Source organism: Salmo trutta, chromosome 26, assembly GCF_901001165.1.
Source record: "Salmo trutta chromosome 26, fSalTru1.1, whole genome shotgun sequence".
Taxonomy (NCBI): Eukaryota; Metazoa; Chordata; class Actinopteri; order Salmoniformes; family Salmonidae; genus Salmo; species Salmo trutta.
The window spans coordinates 46,864,302-46,871,858 of record NC_042982.1 but is presented as its reverse complement, the minus strand read 5'-3'; the positions used below and the strand labels follow the sequence as shown (position 1 = coordinate 46,871,858).

The window sequence follows — 7,557 nt, the reverse complement described above, 5'->3', positions numbered from 1 at the left end:
GGCCCGAGAGGGCCCGCAAACCGAGCCAATATATCCTCCAAACACGGGCTTCGAGGGCATTATCAGTTTTATACAACAACAGGTTACCAACATATTCAAATAATGATTTACATATTTTAATAAAACCTTTATTTTGATAAATTTATATAGATATAAGATATAGTCCCGACACAAATCTAGGGTTGCTACCCAAGCCGTATGGTCGTTCGTTCTATCAGTTCGGTGTCCAGTCCTTCAGTCTTTTTGTTCTTCATCTATGGATGAGAACCAGTCGTTCGTTCTAAATGTCCCATACTGGCTGGCAACGTTCTTATCCCTTGCTTTCTAGCTAGTCAACTACCGCTAACTTACAGTTACGTCAAACAGTGCAGCCAGAATAACTGCAAAGTAGCTGCATTTGCATGTTTTTACGTTGTTTTCTAGTGATATTTATTAGGATACATCCAAAACAATGAGCTAATGATGCACGAGTTCGCCTGGCATAGAAAATGTGCTCTCTCATCAGGACACTGTTGTTCAGAGGAGCTAGCCAATAACACAGCCAACAACACAGCCAACAACACAGCTGAACACAATAACTTCAAACTGAAGCTGGAAAGACTGCATCTAGCTGCACTTCGTTTCGTTTGACCCGTTTTTCTATTGATAGTTCTTTGTATATCCATAAAAATGATGCTGATTCATGATTTCGACTCGCTGAGAAAAGCTGTCTGTCTGTCTGTCTGTCTGTCTCGTCCCGACTGCCGACATGTTCATTACTATGGGACAGCTGGATATCAAATTTGAATATTGAAACAATGTTGCAAATGTCGGAGAGACAGACAGCAGGTTTATACAAATCTCTGCTGCTGAAAACTAAATGTTAGTTTGAAAGAAATGTGAGATAACGTCTAGATGCTTTTTATAGTGGAGATCAAGTTAATAAATTGCCTGGCTGGGCTGATGAGACAGTGGATTGCGCAGTCAGATGGACCAGAGTAAATAGGCATTTTAACATCATAGATTTAGCCGGTGGAATAGACACCAGCTGGAATGCCATTTTAACCAATCACCATTCAGGATTAGACCCACTCATTGTATAATTAAGAACAAAATAAAGGACATGGAATGAGTGGAAATGTATTGTATTAATTTAACATCTACAGTATAATATAACTTCAGAAGAAAATCACCAATACAAAAAAAAACATTTCTGTCATTGTACTGTATACTGTACACAACACGACCTGAAAACCCTACATAGTGCACTACTTTTGACCACAACCCATAGTGTAGTGCCCTATAAAGGGAATGGGGTGCCAATTGGGATGCATACTTTAATAATTCTACCTTTACGTTGGCTGGCTGCAGTTTATTCCCTAAACATAAACAGATTCGCTCTGATATATTGGCACCCTCAAAGAATGTTCAGTTTCCTCTTTTTTAAAACTGGTTGAAGGGCTCCTTTTACCTTGTAGGTACCCGCAATGTACCACAGGTTAGATCATGTGCACACTAAATGACAATCATTGCCTCCAACCAAATTCAAATGAATTTTACATTTCTAAAATTTCAACTTATTCTCGAAGAAATAGTGAATCATGCAAGAGTGCCAATATATTTGACCCCAACTGTAATACGTCATTAAAACTATGATGGTTTGATTTCAGTGCCAACCGTATCAATGTGTTTGATAGCACGTCATCAGCTGACTTAGTACCGTGGATGTCATAATAAATTAATAGAGGTTTAAGGTCAAGGAAAGCAAGGAGACCTGGCCATGAAGTTAGGGCCTCTATACACTACACTACTCAAACTAGGTCCGGATAGATACTTGTGATCTGATGTTGAAGAGAGATAGATCTCACTAGACATATTTTACTATAAATCCTCCAGTTACAATTTCTTCTCTCCTCCCTCTTTCTTTATCTCTCCTTTCCCCTTTCTCTCTCTCTCTCTCCCCTCTCTCCGTTCCTCTCTCTTTCTGTCTCTCTTTCTCCTCTCCTCCCTCTCGCTCTCTTTTTCCTCCCTCTATCGCTCTCCTCCCTCTGTCTTTATTTCTCCTCTTTCTCTCTCTCTCTTTATCTCTCATCTGTCTTTTTACTCTCTCTCTCTTTATTTCTCCTCTCCTCTTTCTCTCTCTCTCTCTCCTCTCTCTCCGTTCCTCTCTCTTTCTGTCTCTCTCTTTCTCCTCTCCTCCCTCTCTCTCTCTTTATCTCTCTCATCTCTCTCTTTATTTCTCCTCTCCTCTCTCTCTCTCTCTCCCTCTCTATGTCTTTATCTTGTGGATCAGGGAGGAGCTCCAGATGGTATTTCCTTATCACAGAGCAGTGGAACATTTATCTTTCCACATTTCTGCGAATAGCAATGGCATTGAAATAACATCATTCCCCTTGTACTCCCTTTACAGGTCTCTCTTGTAAAATATATTTTAACTCAATGAGATAAAAAAAAACATAGAGTGGTTATGTAATTTAATGGTACATGAAATAGAAAGGCATTGTGTATTTTGTATGAAAATGTAACTTGCAGAACTTGAGCTATATAAACGCCTGTCCAGCCATGAGGCAGGGAGTGTGACATGTACGTAACTGAAAACAAACACAAAAAGCAAAACTTGGTATACCAGTTTTAAGGTTGCATCTCAAACATCACCCTGTTCCCTACATAGTGCACTACTTTCAACCAGGTCCCATGGCGCTCTGGTCAAAAGCAGTGCACTGTTGGGAATAGGGTCCCATTTGGGACGTAACCTAGCTCTCTTACAAGTCTAGCAAAACAGTAACTCTCACAAATTAAAAATGCTAATACAGCTTCTATATATAAGTTTCCACCACCTCAAAGGATAAGAGTGAATTGAAGGAAAGGGAGGCACCTTAGCAATATTTTGATGGATTCACCACAGTTCTAAGAGGAGGATGGAACAGATCTGCCCGTTGTACTTCAGCCAGGGCAGACAGACCTTGGAGAAGAAATCATTCTACCACAAAAATAAATAAAACCCCAAATAATGCCTCCCCAAAATCTTCACGTTTTAACTTGGTCCAAATAATACCTCCCCAAAATCTTGACATTTAACTTAGGCCAAATAATGGCTCCCAGGACCATCACGTTTAACTTGGTCCAAATAATGTCTCCCCAAAACCTTCACATTTAACTTGGTCCAAATAATGCCTCCCCAAAACCTTTTTGTTGAATTTGGTCCAAATAATGCCTCCCCAAAATCTTCACGTTTAACTTGGTTTAAATAATACCTCCCCAATCTTGACATTTAACTTGGTCCAAATAGCACCTCCCCAAAACCTTCACATTTAACTTGGTCCAAATAATACCTCCCCAAAACGTTCTTGTTGAATTTGGTCCAAATAATACCTCCCCAAAGCCTTCACCTTTATGTTGGTTGAAATAATACCTCCCCAAAACCTTCACGTTTTAACTTGTTCCAAATAATGCCTCCCCAAAGACCTTCACGTTTAACTTGGTCCAAATAATACCTCCCAAAAATCTTGACATTTAACTTGGTCCAAATAATACCTCCCCAAAATCTTGACAATGAACTTGGTCCAAATAATAACTCCCCAAAACCTTCACGTTTAACTTGGTCAAAATAATGCCTCCCCAAAATCTTGACAATGAACTTGGTCCAAATAATACCTCCCCAAAATCTTGGTCCAAATAATAACTCCCCAAAACCTTCACGTTTAACTTGGTCAAAATAATGCCTCCCCAAAACCTTCATGTTTAACTTGGTCAAAATAATGCCTCCCCAAAACATTCACGTTTAACTTGGTCCAAATAATACCTCCCAAAAATCGTGACATTTAACTTGGTCCAAATAATACCTCCCCAAAATCTTGACTTTGAACTTGGTCCAAATAATACCTCCCCAAAACCTTGACATTGAACTTGGTCCAAATAATGCCTCCCCAAAACCTTCACGTTTTAACTTGGTCCAAATAATGCCTCCCCAAAACCTTCACGTTTAACTTGGTCAAAATAATACCTGCACAAAACATTCACGTTTAACTTGGTCCAAATAATACCTCCCAAAGACCTTCATGTTTAACTTGGTCCAAATAATACCTCCCAAAAATCTTGACATTTAACTTGGTCAAAATAATGCCTCCCCAAAACATTCACGTTTAACTTGGTCCAAATAATACCTCCCAAAGACCTTCACATTTATCTTGGTCCAAATAATACCTCCAAAAGAAATTCACGTTTAACTTGGTCCAAATAATACCTACCAAAAATCTTGACATTTAACTTGGTCCAAATAATACCTCCCCAAAACCTTCACGTTTAACTTGGACAAAATAATGCCTCCCCAAAACCTTCACGTTTAACTTGGACAAAATAATACCTCCCCAAAACCTTCACGTTTAACTTGGACAAAATAATACCTCCCCAAAACTTTCACGTTTAACTTGGACAAAATAATACCTCCCCAAAATCTTCACGTTTAACTTGGTCCAAATAATACCTCCCAAAAATCGTGACATTTAACTTGGTCCAAATAATACCTCCCCAAAATCTTGACTTTGTACTTGGTCCAAATAATACCTCCCCAAAACCTTGACATTGAACTTGGTCCAAATAATGCCTCCCCAAAACCTTCACGTTTTAACTTGGTCCAAATAATGCCTCCCCAAAACATTCCCGTTTAACTTGGTCCAAATAATACCTCCCAAATACCTTCATGTTTAACTTGGTCCAAATAATACCTCCCAAAAATCTTGACATTTAACTTGGTCCAAAGAATACCTCCCCAAAATCTTGACATTTAACTTGGTCCAAATAATACCTCCCCAAAATCTTGACTTTGAACTTGGTCCAAATAATACCTCCCCAAAACTTTTACATTGAACTTGGCCCAAATAATGCCTCCCCAAAACCTTCACGTTTTAACTTGGTCCAAATAATGCCTCCCCAAAACCTTCACGTTTAACTTGGTCAAAAATAATGCCTCCCCAAAACATTCACATTTAACTTGGTCCAAATAATACCTCCCAAAGACTTACACATTTAACTTGGTCCAAATAATACCTCCAAAAGAAATTCACGTTTAACTTGGTCCAAATAATACCTACCAAAAATCTTGACATTTAACTTGGTCCAAATAATGCCTCCCCAAAACATTCACGTTTAACTTGGTCCAAATAATATCTACCAAAGACCTTCACGTTTAACTTGGTGCAAATAATACCTCCCCAAAACCTTCTTGTTGAATTTGGTCCAAATAATGCCTCCCCAAAACCTTCTTGTTGAATTTGGTCCAAATAATGCCTCTCCAAAACCTTCACATTTAACTTGGTCCAAATAATACCTCCCCAAAACCTTCACGTTTTAACTTGTCCCAAATAATGCCTCCCCAAAGCCTTCACGTTTATGTTGGTTGGAATAATACCTCCCCAAAACATTCACGTTTAACTTGGTCCAAATAATACCTCCCCAAAACATTCACGTTTAACTTGGTCCAAATAATACCTCCCAAAAAACCTGACATTTAACTTGGTCCAAATAATACCTCCCCAAAATCTTGACATTTAACTTGGTCCAAATAATACCTCCCCAAAATCTTGACAATGAACTTGGTCCAAATAATGCCTCCCAGGACCATCACGTTTTAACTTGGTCCAAATAATGCCTCCTCAAAACCTTCACGTTTAACTTGGTCCAAATAATGCCTTCCAAAACATTCACGTTTAACTTGGTCCAAATAATACCTCCCAAAGACCTTCATGTTTAACTTGGTCCAAATAATACCTCCCCAAAATCTTGACATTTAACTTGGTCCAAATAATACCTCCCCCAAATCTTGACATTGAACTTGGTCCAAATAATACCTCCCCAAAACCTTCACGTTTTAACTTGGTCCAAATAATGCCTCCCCAAAACCTTCACGTTTAACTTGGTCCAAATAATACCTCCCCAAAACATTCACGTTTAACTTGGTCCAAATAATACCTCCCAAAGACCTTCACATTTAACTTGGTCCAAATAATGCCTCCCCAAAACATTCACGTTTAACTTGGTCCAAATAATACCTACCAAAGACCTTCACGTTTAACTTGGTCCAAATAATGCCTCCCCAAAACCTTCTTGTTGAATTTGGTCCAAATAATACCTACCAAAGACCTTCACGTTTAACTTGGTCCAAATAATACCTCCCCAAAACCTTCTTGTTGAATTTGGTCCAAATAATGCCTCCCCAAAACCTTCTTGTTGAATTTGGTCCAAATAATGCCTCTCCAAAACTTTCACATTTAACTTGGTCCAAATAATACTTCCCCAAAACCTTCACGTTTTAACTTGGTCAAAATAATGCCTCCCCAAAACCTTCACATTTAACTTGGTCCAAATAATACCTCCCCAAAACCTTCACGTTTTAACTTGGTCCAAATAATGCCTCCCCAAAATCTTCACGTTTTCACTTGGTCCAAATAATACCTCCCCAAAATCTTGACATTTAACTTGGTCCAAATAATACCTCCACAAAACGTTCTTGTTGAATTTGGTCCAAATAATACCTAGACCGAACTTTCACATTTAACTTGGTCCAAGTATCACCTCCCCAAAATCTTGAAATTTAACTTGGTCAAAAGAATGCCTTCCCAAAGCCTTCACGTTAAACTTGGTCAAAAGAATGCCTTCCCAAAGCCTTCACCTTTATGTTGGTTGAAATAATACCTCCCCAAAACCTTCACGTTTTAACTTGGTCCAAATAATGCATCCCCAAAGACCTTCATGTTTAACTTGGTCCAAATAATACCTCCCAAAAATATTGACATTTAACTTGGTCCAAATAATACCTCCCCAAAATCTAGACATTGAACTTGGTCCAAATAATACCTCCCCAAAACCTTGACATTGAACTTGGTCCAAATAATGCCTCCCCAAAACCTTCACGTTTTAACTTGGTCCAAATAATGCCTCCCCAAAACCTTCACGTTTTAACTTGGTCCATATAATGCCTCCCCAAAACATTCACGTTTAACTTGGTCCAAATAATACCTCCCAAAGACCTTTATCTTTAACTTGGTCCAAATAATACCTCCCCAAAATCTTGACATTGAACTTGGTCCAAATAATACCTCCCCAAAATCTTGACATTGAACTTGGTCCAAATAATACCTCCAAAAGAAGTTCATGTTTAATTTGGTCCAAATAATACCTCCCCAAAACCTTCATGTTTAACTTGGTCCAAATAATGCCTCCCCCAAAACATTCACATTTAACTTGGTCCAAATAATACCTCCCCAAAACATTCACATTTAACTTGGTCCAAATAATACCTACCAAAGACCTTCACATTTAACTTGGTCCAAATAATACCTCCCCAAAACCTTCTTGTTGAATTTGGTCCAAATAATACCTCTCCAAAACCTTCTTGTTGAATTTGGTCCAAATAATACCTCCCCAAAATCTTGACGTTTAACTTGGCCCAAATAATACCTCCCAAAACCTTCACGTTTAACTTGGTTAATTTTCTTAGTTTCAAAGATATGATACACCCACCGGACAAAGACCTATCGTCAAATCAACATAACATTTGGGTCGATATTTGATTGATATTTG

The 7,557-nt window shown here is 38.5% G+C and overlaps 1 long non-coding RNA gene across 1 annotated transcript; it reads right to left on the bottom strand.

The window, feature by feature from the left end:
* Positions 1–2,436: 2,436 nt before the first annotated feature.
* Positions 2,437–7,514, bottom strand: LOC115163864 (uncharacterized). Its single transcript, XR_003869822.1, has 2 exons — positions 7,275–7,514; positions 2,437–4,142 (listed from the first exon to the last, which is right to left on the bottom strand). It is a non-coding gene; the product is annotated as an uncharacterized LOC115163864 (long non-coding RNA).
* Positions 7,515–7,557: the final 43 nt, after the last annotated feature.